The 14,625-nt window shown below is 36.7% G+C and overlaps 1 protein-coding gene across 1 annotated transcript in view; it reads right to left on the minus strand.

The window, feature by feature from the left end:
- Window positions 1-14,625, minus strand: part of LOC116564091 (serine/threonine-protein kinase TNNI3K) — a 324,743-nt gene that overhangs the window by 127,548 nt on the left and 182,570 nt on the right. The gene's annotated exons all lie outside the window — the stretch shown is intronic.

Here is a 14,625-nt window from a genome sequence, read left to right on the forward strand (position 1 = left end):
CTAGGAGCTGACAGAGCTGGTGATGCTGTGCATTTTGCCAGCAACTTCAATTTTATGGCATAAAATTTAATTGTGGAAGACCATTAGAACTTTTTGAGACCTGAAACTTAGCATGCAATGTATGTTTTAAGGTATGACTACACAAAGACAAAAAAAAAACAAAAACAAACAAACAAAAAACTTATTTCCACAATAATCCACCATTTGTTAAAGAGAAAAACCTTTTCTTTTCAACAATCTCTTAATCACCACAGGACATAAATCAACACTGAAAGAAATCAGTCTGTTTGAAACTCTTGGTGAGATCATTCAAAGCCAGTCTTAGGCTGTGATTCCTCATAAGACACTATTGATTTTGAGAGCACCATATAAGCATAGTTAGGCTTTCAAAAAATAAATTTCAATTCAAGATCCCCATTGGCTTTTCACAGTTATCTCATCATCTTGGCTATTACATTTGTGTATCTTAGAAGAAATTCCAGACTTTAAAAAAGTTATTTTCTTAGCTGTCAAGTTTACATCTGGTTTTTCATGGTTTAGTTTTGCAGCTGATGAGCTCTTCAAGAAATACTAGACAAGGTCTGAAACCAGGTTGATGAAAGAATTATAGAGTAACTTGAGATAAGTAGTGGAATGCAAATAAAACTTAATTTTTTTATCGTTAGACATTAGTATTTTCTTATTTCTCAAAAGACACACATTTGTGTTATGAAAATTTGGAGACTCACACATTGAGGAAGCCTCGAGTAGTGGAAAGTGCACTGGATTAAGAATCAGAGTTAGATAACATGAGTTAAAATCTCAGCCTGCCATAGCTGCATGATTTTGGAATATTAAATGTAAACTCTTTGGGACAGCTAAAGTTCTACAGTTTTAAAACAAGAAATTAGGGATTAATAGCATTTTAATTTTATAATTTAAAGTGCAATTATATAAATGGCAATATATAATTTAAAAATAGAAGCTTTCTTTATTGATGTGGTTAAGAGCCTGGATCTTGTTGTAAATTTTATCAGAATTAATTTGTCACGTAGAATTCTATTAGTATATTCATCAGTCAAGATTAATTTTAAAACAAAATTGTTCTTACATGTATGCTTTAAATGATTGCAGCTTAACTATCTTCTTGCCGTAGCGTATTTAGTGGAAATCAGGAGTTACAGTATTTCCTTAAATCCCACGTTTCTTACAATTTCTAAGAGTAATCACTGAATCAGTTGGAATCTTGTACATCCTCACTAATTAACTTTCACAGTAAAGTCACTAACCTATCCAACTATCAATAAAAGAATAATAAAAAATATAAAATCTCTACATAAAAATTGGCATTCAAATTTGAAATGTGCACAAATGTAATAAGAAACACAGAAGAAAGGCCTGGAGTGGTGGCTCACACCTGTAATCCCAGCACTTTGGGAGGCTGAGGCAGGAAGATCATTTGAGCGCAGGAGTTCGAGACCATCCTGGACAACATGGTAAAACCCCATCTCTACTAAAATACAAAAAATTGGCCAGGTGTGGTCATGGGCACCTGTAATCCCAGCTACTTGGGAGTCTGAGGTAGGAGAATCACTTGAACCCAGGAGGCAGAGGTTGCAGTGAGCAGAGATGGTGCCACTGTACTCCAGCCTGGGCAACAGAGTGAGACCCCATCTCAAAAAAAAAAAAAGATATATAAAATAGTTTACATATTGTAAAATACATAAAGTATTGCACCTAGAATCTTAAGCAAATCAAAGCAATAAAGAACTCTCCTTTATATTTAAACATAACTACAAAGAAGGTAGCAAAGTAGCAACACAGATTAGATAAAAGAGCACTGCTCAGGAGGCTGAGGCAGGAGATTCACTTGAACCTTGGAGGTGGAGGTTGCAGTGAGACGAGATTGCACCATTGCACTCCAGCCTGAGTGACAGAGTGAGACTCTGTCTCAAAAAAAAAAAAATGCACAGCTTATTGAGTAAGGAGACTTGGATGGTTTTTTGTCACAACAGTGGGAATTCAGGCTCTATCTTTATTTAGTCAGACTTAGGTTTGACTACTGGCTTCTGGACTTCCTAGTTACATGACCTTGGGCAATTAATATAACTTCTCTCAGCCTCAATGTCTTCAAATGCAAATCAGTGGTAAGTGTCTTTTCTATCTTATAGACATGTTGAGAAGATCAAATAAATAATGAATAGAAAAGTATTTATAAGTTGCAAAATGCTATGCCAATGTAATTTTATTTGATATATAGCTAATTCTGGTGCCATTAAGAATACCCCCTTTTTTTTTTTTTTGGTTATATGGAGGCATTAGATGAGTGTCATCTTTCTTGAAATCTTCTACATTTATACATAATGAAGACAAAGCATTTTCTAACAAAGGCATATGCGTGATGAGTTTAAATAAGTTTTCTACAAAAAAGTACAATACAACAAAATGTCTTATACAGACTTAGGTTATAATCTTAGTCTGAAGAACTCCAAAAATACAATAACATGTTGTATTTGGATTTGAAGAAAGGATTTTGCTTTTTTAAAATCCAGTTACACAAAATAAAGAAGGATTTAACTTTCTAGGCCGATGACTTGCGACTAACTTGAGTAACTGATGATCAACAGGGAGCCCAGAATTAGAAGATCTATCTTTTCTGAACTTGATTTGTGGGTGGATGAAATGTGTTACAGATTTCATCAGATTGCTTGGAAAGAATGAATGACTGGAAAATCAGAACACAAACCTGACAAAAGCAAGAAAGAGAGAACTGAAGGAAGAAACCACATTTCTTACCTATCTGTTATACAATGGGCAATGTGGAAATTATTCCGGAGATACGTATTATTCATTAGAATGGTGTGAAGCCAGCAATATTAATTTCAGATTTTATAGAAAAAATCAAGAGTGACCAAAAGAGAACGAGCTGATTTAGTCCATGGGCTAATAGGTGGCAAATGTAAATGAGTTTCAGTGATCACTAAGGTATTTTCTAAAGCCAACACTCATATGGAAGCTTATCCCCACTTGACAACTGTCATCAGTTTGGCATTCAGTGTCCTATCCATGCTCTGTAAAATTTTGTGGTGGAAGCAAGGTAGGTTGCTTTATGTGACATAAGGGCTCTCACATCTAGCCATTATGTACGTGGTGATATTTAGAGAAGACCAACTTGAAGTGGTTGAGAAGGGTTCTCCAAGAGTCGAGATTTCTTAGAGAAAGACTGTTACTGTGTGTGAGTGGTAGTGGTGCTACAAGCAATGGACACAGTAGTAGGTCAAATTCATTAGTGTGATCTATGAGGACAAGTGACATCATGGAACTACGAAAGGAAAATTTGGTGATAATCATGGACCTGGAGAGTCTGCAAAAGGAGTAGGTGACTGTCATAATGCTAAAGTTCTATATTATTATTTAAGGCATCATAAGTGGTAACCCCTTACATCAGCTTGTAAAAGATTTATACCATCTTCTTTGGTGGGGACCTGGAAAAAGGTTCTATTTTGGGCCATTTTGTACAAATAGTAGAGAAAGTGGATGTAGTTTAGAGACCAGGTGTCTCCTCTTCACTTAAAGTCAGGTATAAGAAAAGCAGCTGTCAGCCATTATCTTCACTTCAAAATGAAGAAAATGGGTAAGTTTGAAGAAGACAGAAAGACCCAACCTAAATTCCACTCACATACATATTTTTAGAAAAACAAAACAACAAAACCTATGACTATGCCAAATGCAAATCTTTAATCATAAGACTTTAAAACTTATTTCCTGAATAAAACGTTTGAATAACTTAGTGCTAATTTAATTTTCTATTCATACCTGCTATAATATTTCATTTACACAGTAGGCATCAGAATCACATTTCCTTGTATCTGATATGAGAGAAATCCCTGCTGCATGGCAGAGTAGCAAAATAACCATGATAAAAGATTTTAAACAATTACATCTTCCAAGGAGCTCCAAGTTAATAGCATATTTCTCAATCTTAGAAGCCCCTGGTATACTTTACAGTATATATTAACCACACCATCAAAGGCTCAATTGTTTTTTATTTATTTTAAATGCGGAGGAGAGGAGTTGGCAGAATAATCTTCACTGATTTTACTATTATCTTTGGCTTTGTTGAACATCACGCCTTTAAATTTACATGTTAATCCTGTGTATTCATTAGTTTAAAAATAGCTCAATTGACAACTGATTTATTGTTGGAAGGCTTTGATAGAAACACATTTTCATTGATCCCAAAGACCCTAACTTTGACAAATGGAGTGCCAGAAAAGGATAAGGAAGAAAGAAGCAAAGGGCACATCTTTAAATCATTTGCTTGATGTAGGACATTTGTCGAGGTTCTTTATGCCATCTTGGAGTAGAAGCAGAGACATTCTGCAGTGATAATATTAAATGGCATAGGCCATTCACACTTGGTGATGGTTTCTGGTTTCTTAGTACATCTAAAGCCTTACTATGAACTGTGGTAGGCAGGACGGCCACTCAAAGATATGTACACTGTAATCCCCAGAACCTGAGAATGTGTTAAACTGTAAGTAGCAAAAAACTTGGCATATTTAACTCATGTTACAGGCCTTAATATAAGGAGATTATTGTGAAATATCATGGTAGTCCCAATCTAATCACCAGAGTCCTTAAAAACACAGACATTTCTGGAGCTGAAGGCAGAAGAGATACAGTAAAGTATGTTAGGGAGATTTAAAGCATGAGACAGATTCAAAATACCTTGTTGGCTATAAAATGCAGGAGCCCACATGCAAGGATTGGACAGCAACCTCTAGAGCAGGGGTGCCCAATTTTTTGGCTTCCCTGGGCCACACTGGAAGAATTGTCCTGGGCCACACATAAAATACACTAACACTAATGATAGCTGATGAGCTAAAAAACAAACAAACAAACAAAAAACTCAATGTTTTAAGAACGTTTACATGTCTGTGTTGGGCCACAATCAAAGCCATCCTGGGCCACATGCAGCCTGTGTGCTGTTGGGTGGACAAGCTTACTCTAAAGGATAAGGGAAGCCTCCAGCTGATAGCCAGAGAGGAAACAGGGACTTCAGTCCAACAGCCATTAGAACTGTTTCTGCCAACAACCTGAATAGTTCAGAAGTGCATTCTTTTCAGCAAGAGCCTCCCAATAGGAGATCAAGTGACTCATCTCTCAATATTGGCCTTGTAAAACCCAGAGCAAATAAATCAGCCTAGCTAACGCAGACTTTTTTACCTATAGAGCTGTGAGAGAGTAAATGTATGTTGTTTTAAGGCACTAAATTTGTGGTTATTTGCTCTATCAGCAAGGAAAAACTAATATCTGAATATAACTAAATGTGAAAATGCTTGTAGTAAGCAAAAGTCCAATGTTCACATGTAAAAGTTTCAGATTAGTGCTCAACTTTTTGAAAATCAAGAGAATAATACTACCTTAGTTGGCTTACTCTAACCTCACTAAAAGATGTTTACAGGGAACTCAGTAGTTGATCATAGGAAATCACGTTGATTTCTTTCAATTTCTATACATTTTCTCTAATCCTCATTTTTTCTCCCATCAAACCAGCCTCTTTAATCTTTCCTCCTGATGTGCCAGTTGGTTCTGTCATAAAGACAGTGAGATAATCCGTGGTGCTTTTCTCTGTGTCATGAAGTCTTTTAAGTGCTATTTTGTAAACAGTTTTTAAAAATCTCTCTAGCTCTCTGCATATCAATTTTCACTACTTTGGTGTATTCCCATTATCATTCACTTATCACCTACGACTAGTTTATTTACCACTTTTCAATTCTAAAAATGTAAAGAGGGTCATATTATCTACCTGCTTAAAATTAATGGCTCTTCATAGTTCCAAACACATTTGCTTGATTTAAACCACCCTGTATATTTTGGCACATACTTCAGCCTCATGCTTTTTTTCGACTCATATCTCTATTCTTTGATCAATCACACTGAGATCCTAAGCTGTCCACAACTTTTTGTATATGTTCCCCCGTCTCTAATGCCTTGTCTTTATTCATCACCTGAATAATCCAACTGGTACCTAAAAGCTAAACTTAGCCACCGTCTCTTTCTAGAAGCCTTCAGTACCATCCTCCAGGCAGCGTTAGAGTTCCCATCTCTGTGTTTCCGTAGATGCCAATGCTTAACGCTGTCATACAGCTTACTGTAGTTTGTTGACATTGTCAGTTCACTCAATGATCTTTCTTTAAACTGTAAACTTCTTAATAATATTTTTAAATCTTAGTCAATGGCTGTCACATACTAGGCATTAAGTAATATGTGTTGAATGATTAAATGAATATGAATAAATGAATCAACCAATCATCAAATCGGTTAACAGCTCTGGTTGCTCTTTAGGGCTGGGAAAACCAAAATCACAACCAGAAGTTTAGTTAGTAGGGTCATAGTGATCTATAAACATACATAAGAATCAGAGCCACAAATATAAAAGAGTCATAAAGAGGGCAATAGAGAACTGAAATTAGGTAAAATGAATCCATAGTCTGGGAGATCAGCATAGGCCAGAGGTTCTTAAAGCGTGGTTCCCAAATCAGCAGCATTAGTCTCACCTGGGAACTTGTTAGCAATGCAATGTTTTGGCCCTGACTGAGATATACTGAATCAGAAACTCAGGAATGAAGTCCCGAAATCAGTGCTTTAACAATCTTTCCAGATGATTCTGATGTATGCTAAAGTGTGAGACCTACTGTCATAGGCCAAGAGAATTAGATGAGTGACTTAGATTTTAGCAAGCACAGTTAAAATTTAAGATATCAAGTTCTTGGGAGGAAGAAGACAAGAAGAGCTGGATATGAAAAGTTAAGCTGTCAAATCTGATGAAATTAAACAGGCAAGAAGAGATAGACAGAAGAGATAGAACAATTGATAGAGAAACAAGAAGCAAGTCAAACAGCAATAGTGAGCCAACATTTCCTAAGCTTGTGGGTCTTGATAGGTTTGGGGATAGGGAAGATATGAATTCTGATACATCCCTGGTGGTCATGAAAAAGGATACAATAATTCATATTTAATGAAAGCTTTCTAGGTGACTCAGATACACATTACCTCTTGTTCTTAGGTGAGAGGCATTTTCTTCTTACATTTGTATCCAAATCTCTGGATTTTATATGTATGAAGTAGTTAATCTAGCTCAAATAAAAGTACATTGGGGTGGGGGGTCCAGGTTCTTAACTGACATGCATTACTAAATAGATAACACATAAAAAGGACTGAAGAAATTTCAGTCATTTACTCAAATAGTGGTAGTAAGAACAGGATGTAGGCAAAATGAAGCACAAGAAGTAGAAGTTTAAAAACAAATACTCAGCTTTCTCTTCATTATCCATGGCAATGTGATTAGCATGGACTTCAGCCAACTCTTTCAACTCTGTTTCTCATTAACTGTGTACAAGAATTCTTAAGAAGGAGCACAATTTCCATGAGTTTGCATATATGATGCCAAAGACTCATATAAGAATAAAACTTCAGTCAATTATCTATGTATGTCCACAAATATAAATATTTAGCTTATGTAAATGAAGCCACTGATTCAATTTCATTTTTCATATAGATATTTTGGTAGCTACAGCCTGTATAGTATTGTTTTTGCCCTCTAATAACTTGTTATGAGTTTGAATCTAATGTTAATAATAGACAAATAATAATAAATCAAATCTCTATTGAATCCCACTTTATGTTCAGCAATGTCTTATTTACTTAGTATTGACATATTGAAAGTTTGGCAGTAACAAGGAAGAGAGATAAACAAATGTTACTTCAGAACTGAGAAAATTCGGAACAAAATATAACTCTATTTTACGAAATTGAACCTCAAGCTTGATGTTGACAAGCTAAAATCAATTAAGAGGATGTACCATGAGATTTTTACTATTGATAATGGCAGATGAAAACTCCTTCTGAGAGAAACTATATAAAATATTTTTTGAAGGTTCTAAAACTGCTAAAAACAGTGAAGAATTAAGGGGCTAAAATCCAGAATGAGAATGAAACCCAGAGATGTGAATCCAGCATCATGGGTCACTTTTCCTCTTTGGAAATATTTTTATTCCATTTCTTAATAAAATACCCAACAGAAGCACATAGACAGACCATCAAGAGACATGTAAAAATGCCCAGAATAGCATATTCTTATTATGGAAATAGTTCAAAGATCCATCAACATTAGGATGAAAAAAACAGGTATATTCACATAATGGAATAGTCTAGAGTTGTTAAAATTGATATATCTACCAAAAAAGTTGAACAAAATAAACCAGATATGAAAAATTATCTATGAATCTACATATATAGAATTAAAAATAGGCAAGACTAACCCATAGAATCACATGGCAGTATTGGGGAAGGGGTAATAATTACACATTTGAGTTTTGATTCAATTTGCCATGGTTCAAGACTCCAGTGTAATTCAAAAACAGGAGAAAAATGAGTTTTCTCCAAATGGGCCAGACCAGAAACACATTTTTCCAGTGGGTTTTGGAGGCAGATCCTCAGCTAATAATATGTTACTATTCCTTGCTTTGTTATAGTCCTCTCTACATAACTATTCCTAAGAAACTTCGAAAAGAAGAGCAGTATAATCACCATGAAAGCAGGCATTAGGTTTCCTGGCTTGCCCACTGAAATAACTTATTACTACTGCCTCATTCTATCATTTTCAAAAGTTACAAATTACTGCAAGAGTTGATTCAAAAAGATCACTTGACTTCATGGTATTTTTGTTTGTCTACACTTGGATAATTCTTTATAGTGGAACAAAATTTAGCTATTATGAAATGAAGAAATAAACTGAAAGCTATAAAGAATGAGACCCCTTGGATTATTCCAACTTATTATTCAATATTTAAAAAAATATATATATATATAATTAAATTTTGTATCATTTCTATCAATACCATTTAGGATGGCAGAAGTAAGCATACACCTGAAATTGCATTCTTCCTGTTAAAGTAATGAGCTCCCTTCCAGAAGCAAATACTATGGGTGATCCAGATCCTAGAGGTAATGGCAGACCCTTGCTTGAAGAATTAAATATTGAAGCATAAAATAAGAAGAGTTTTGAAATAATTACATAGCAATTTTATTGTTTGAATTTACATGGCAAAGATGAATCTGATCGTATTTAACATCTTACTTCTGCTATTTTCTCTGTGTTAAAGCTGTTATTATCTCTCTTAACCTCCTAATGGGAGAATTATATTTGAGCAATTGCCTCTCCAGCAACATTTATGAAAATGTTTAGTACCCTAGAAGTACTTCCCTCTGTAGCTTATTAAATATTCTTTTCTAACTTGTTCAAATGGAGTATGGATTATTTAGCTTCCCAATAACTGAAGACTAGAATTTATCAAACAATGGCAAGCTATTTATACATTTTCCTTTTTGTTACACAGTGCAGACAGGTACATGTCTTTTCACTGATAATGTTATTAAAGATTCAATACCACTTGTAAATAACAATGGTCTGAATTATATAGTAAAGTATTAAAACCAATAAATAAAAAAGTTTGAAAAACATCTTTTTTCCTACTGTGAAAGCGTTAAAAAAAATCTTTACAACACTGCAAAGAACTATACAGAGTATCAGAATTGCTATGACCTGGAAAACCAACCATATATGACATTTGATGTGTTATATGCACACATGCATATGGGCTTGAATGATTTATAGGAAGATAACTATGTTTCTATCAAAGCTTTTCTATGGGTATAGATGCTATCCTCACTCAATGTTTTTGAACTGCTTAAAAACTGCCTTTTGGAATTAGGTTTATCATAAACTTTGAAAAGTAAGAAGGGGAATCTTGAATTTAAGACTTTAAAACTTTCCAGTATTCTTGACATCCTTTTTCTAAGTGCTACCAAGGTCAGCTTTCTCTTAGACTTAAAATCACTCAAAACTTTCTGGTATTTCCTTTTCTTTTTTCCTTATAAGATAAGATATTGAAATGGTTCAATTCTGTGCTCCCAAAGATATCACTGTGATTGTCCGAATTTCTTTCCATTCCTCTTTTTCTCATTAAAAGGCCTTAGCAAACCCCTTTATTCTATCCATTTTAATTGACTTCTCTCCTGCTAAATAGCTCTTAAGAAAAATTGCACAAACAGTGGTCTGAGATGTTGTATAGAATTTTTCTCTAAACTCTTATAAATGCTTTAAATTGCTCCTGACCTTACTCAGCCCAATGGTATTTGTGTCTGTGGTATGTGTCAGCACTCGAAATTTCCCTCTTGATCCTCAAGTATCTTCCTCTCTCAACTCATACAGCAATAGAGTTTAAGTGTCCCAATTAAGCATCAACTTATCTTGACTTGTTTCTGTCGCTGCTTTTTGATTTGATTTAATTTAATTTATTTTTGCTCTAGCTGGAAATTCCTATTCCTTCAAGTCCCAGCTCAAGTATCATGGTGGCTTTGAATCCTTTCCCATTCTCCGTGCAGAGTAGTTACATTTTCCTCTGTACTTTCACAATGCTTGGTATAATATCTGGCAATTTTGCTTTCCTACTAGGTTTAAGCTCTTTAAGAACAGAAACTACATCTAAGTTAAATTTGAATCCCCTCATGCAAACATACTATAGAGTATATTCTAAATCGATTCTTGCTGAATATATGAACAGACCAATTAACTGCAAGAACAAGGTAAGGATGCAAAAACAAGGTAAGGATGCACCCCTTTCATCATATGGTCTTTACAGCATTGAAGACCAACCCATGTGCCATAGTCCCTTGGGTGGCCACGGTGTTACTGCTTGGCAATTACACAGTTGGTAAACTGTTATTTTTGTCTATTCAGCATGCGCTCACACTTTTTGATTTTTCCTTGGGGAGTCTCCCTCTATGCTATTAGTTAATCAGGTCCACATATATCTAGGATTCCAGGAGTGGTTTATGAGTTGTCCAGCCAATCAGAACCTCCTCTCTCTAGTACTCGTTTAGGAATAAGCATGACGCCAAAGCTAGGGCAATCAGAGCCAAAGATAAACACTTCTAAGACATGTGTTGGTGTTGGTAATGTGGAAATACAAGACCACTTTCCACACCACAAAAGTACCCATCAGGTCACCAGATGCGGATTAAGAACAAAGCCAACAATAATAAAACCAATAAGAAAAAAAATGCTTAGAGATGGAGAGAGAACCAATTTTAAATATATCACTTGAAATCCTACATCTAGATATGCTTAAATGACACCTACTCCCAATTTTTCAGTTATGTAAGAGAAAATCATTTCTGTTTTGCTTAACCCAGTTTGAATGGGTTTTCTGCCATTTGCAACTTGAAAAGGTCATTTAATAGTCTAACAATCCAAATTTGCATTAAGATTTGTCTAAATTAGAGACTAAATATATACATGTCACACATATATACCATTAATTTTCAATGGTATATATATGATTAATTTTCAAGAGCAGGCGCAGCTATCCATGCAGGGGGCTAGTACTACCTGTTTCTTCTGTAGTTTGCTGACCTAAGCCAATTCAAGGCACTTTGTCTTGGAAATGGACCACTGTATACATCATTTCCTTTAATTCTCTCCTTTTGTTCTTTTTACTCTGATTGGTCCCATTTCCACATTTATTTTTGAATGCTTTGGTTCTCAAATTGTTTCAAGAGCTGTTGACTCTTTTCATTATAAGAGAGTAGATCTGATTTAGTTTCTAATAATATTTGATATGTTATGGGCATTTGTTTGTTGATAGGTATTTTGATTAATGTTGGGGTTAACTCTCTAACAGGGGATAATGCAACATGCTACAGCGGTTAAGACTCCAGCTCCTGTTACAAGGGATGTCAGAATGGAGGCTACCATTCCTTTCATTTCCTGAACCAATACTCTAGCCAGTCAGTAAATGGGCCATCAATTCTGGCATGTTCCTCCAATTCATTGGTTAAGGTTGTTAACCCTTGGAATGCCTTTGTGATGGTTCCATCTGGAGCAGTATTGTTAGGAACGAAAGTGAAACACTTTCTACCCAGCATGACATATATGCCGCTTTTCTCTGCTAAGATCATGTCTAGTGCAAGTCTGTTCTCCCAGACCATTCAGCTGGTGGCATCTAACTGGCTAGTCACTCCTTTGAGAGCATCTCCAATATAGTTGATGAATCTTTGTTGATTGTAATATATGTCATTTATCCAATACACATTTTAATTAATAGTTGACCACCAGAAGAGTGCTGATTCAAACCCAGCAGACACTTGGTTTTGGATCTTACATTCATTAAGTTCTCCTCTAGGGACTCCTATTGAGTCAACATAAATGTTGAGATCAAAAGAGTTTGTTAGATCTCTCCAACTTTGGTGGCCATGTGGATTCTCAGGGATCTTATGGAATGCCTGAGTGAATGAAATGGCCAACAGAACTAAGGAAGACGTCCCAGTCCAATTGGATGGTAGTAGGTCATGGAGACTCCTCTTTCCACAATACCACCAGAACTCAGCCAAGGGTATATGAAGAGCTGAGTAGTTGCCTTTGTTTGACTCACCAGTAATGTTTAGGATGTGGGTACAAGTTGAAAATTCTCTCACGAGATTATTGAACTCTGCCCACCCCTTAGAGAGGCAAAAGGAATGGTTCATATGCCCCACGGAGAACAAGGCAATTGCTCCAGGGTCTGATCTCTGCAAGGTGGGAAAAAGTAGTAATAGATTTTTGCAAGTCTCATTTCACCATGCATCCCTGTCCTAGTATAGAGCCAACATGCAACACATTTGGGTGGGATTGGTATCCCATCGTAGGGGAAATGGAACCACCTGTGCCTCAGGCCATCCAGCAAAGCATGCATAACAGTTGCTCTTATTAAGAGCTAGTGGCCAGGCATGGTGGCTTATGCCTGTAATCCCAGCACTTTGAGAGGCCGAGGTGGGCAGATCACAAGGTCAAGAGTTCAAAACCAGCCTGGCCAATATGGTGAAGCCCCATTTCTACTAAAAATAGAAAAATTAGCCTGACATGATGATGTGTGCCTGTAATCCCAGCTACTCGTAAGGTTGAGGCAGAAGAATCGCTTGAACTCCAGAGGGGCAGGTTGCAGGGAGCCGAGATCATGTCACTGCACTCCAGGCTGGGCAGCTGAGCAAGACTCCGTCTCAAAAAAAAAGAGCTACTATCGAAAATTTGGCCCATGTAACATAGGCATTTACATCCCCATATCCAGTCTCAATTTCTAAAGTCAGATACCTAATTATTTCTACTCTCTTAGGGTCATTGTATGGTAGATTAAAGGAAGTAGTGGGACTGGGAGTTTTAGTAATCCTTGGTGGGCTCGGGTGGAGTTGTTGACTAGCCTAAAAGCTAACCAATCCACGGGATCCCTTCCTCAGATATCTATTCCTAATCCATACCTCTGAGGCTGCAAGGTTCCTGATCTAAAGTAGCTGGGCTGTTTATGGTAATTAATATAAAATTACATTCTAAATTTCTACAGTCAGGTGGCATAGGGTTCTTATACAAATGTATTTTCTTTATGGGTTTGTTTTTGGAATAATGGCTCACCCAGCCTTGAAATTGGGTGGCCCACTAGACTTCATTCCAGCTAGCACAGGGCTTTCCCCAGTAGAGACCTGTTTTAGGACATAGATATTTCTTTGCTTGTGACAGCTGCCTTTGGCTCCCTAAATTCCCACAATGTAAGGCTTGACAGGCATCAAATTTTATGGTCTGGGGAGTTATGTTGACTATTAGTTTGATTGGATATTCTTTTTCTGCTAGGCTCCATCCAATAATTGTGAACCCTCTCACCCTTGGTAGTAGGATTAATCCTAACCACATCCATCCCCAGTGACAGAGCCTGCCCATAGCTTTCTTTTGGGTTTGCCTTAGAGCTAGTATTAAGGGTTCCTTAGGTGATCTATGAACTTCCTATTCATCCTTTTCCCTTCCTTTTGGGGATTCTTTGACCAGTCTCTCAACCTGAATGTAATGTGTCCACCTCTCATCCAGCTGTTCATACGGCTGTCTCAGTGATCAGGAGCACTTGATAGGGACCTTCCTAGCTTGGGGGGAGCTTGTCTTCTCTTCAGGTCTTAATTAGCACTGAGTCACTAGGCTGAAAGTGGTGAACCAGGAACTCAAGAGATGGGTTTGAGTCAGGAGTCCTTTCAATCTAAGGGATGACAGGATGGAGGATATGTCCAGTATATCACTTCTTAAAAATTGGTCTTTGGCTTCCACACTAGGAAGGACAGTAGTCCTACCTAAATACAGGAGTCCATATAATAACTTGTAAGGGGAAAATCCCAAGTCTTTCCTTGGGGTTATCCTAATACTAAGGAGTGCTATTGGGAGACATTTGGTCCAAGGTGTTTTAGTTTCCTTTTCTTTTTTTTTTTCTTTTTTTTTTTTTCTGTTTTGAAATGGGGTTTTGCTCTTTTTGCCCAGGCTGGAGTGCAATGGCATGATCTGGGCTCACTGCAATGTCTACCTCTTGGGTTCAAGTGATCCTCCTGCCTAAGCCTCCCAGGTACCTGGGATTACAGGCACCTGCCATCACTCCCAGCTAATGTTTTGTATTTTTAGTAGAGAGGGAGTTTCAGTCATGTTGGCCAGGCTGGTCTCAAACTCCTGACCTCAGGTAATCTACCTGCCTCAGCCTCCCAAAGTGCTGGAATTATAGGTGTGAGCCAGCACAT

Source organism: Sapajus apella, unplaced genomic scaffold, assembly GCF_009761245.1.
Source record: "Sapajus apella isolate SASKATOON/1434 unplaced genomic scaffold, GSC_monkey_1.0 scaffold36, whole genome shotgun sequence".
Lineage (NCBI taxonomy): Eukaryota > Metazoa > Chordata > Mammalia > Primates > Cebidae > Sapajus > Sapajus apella.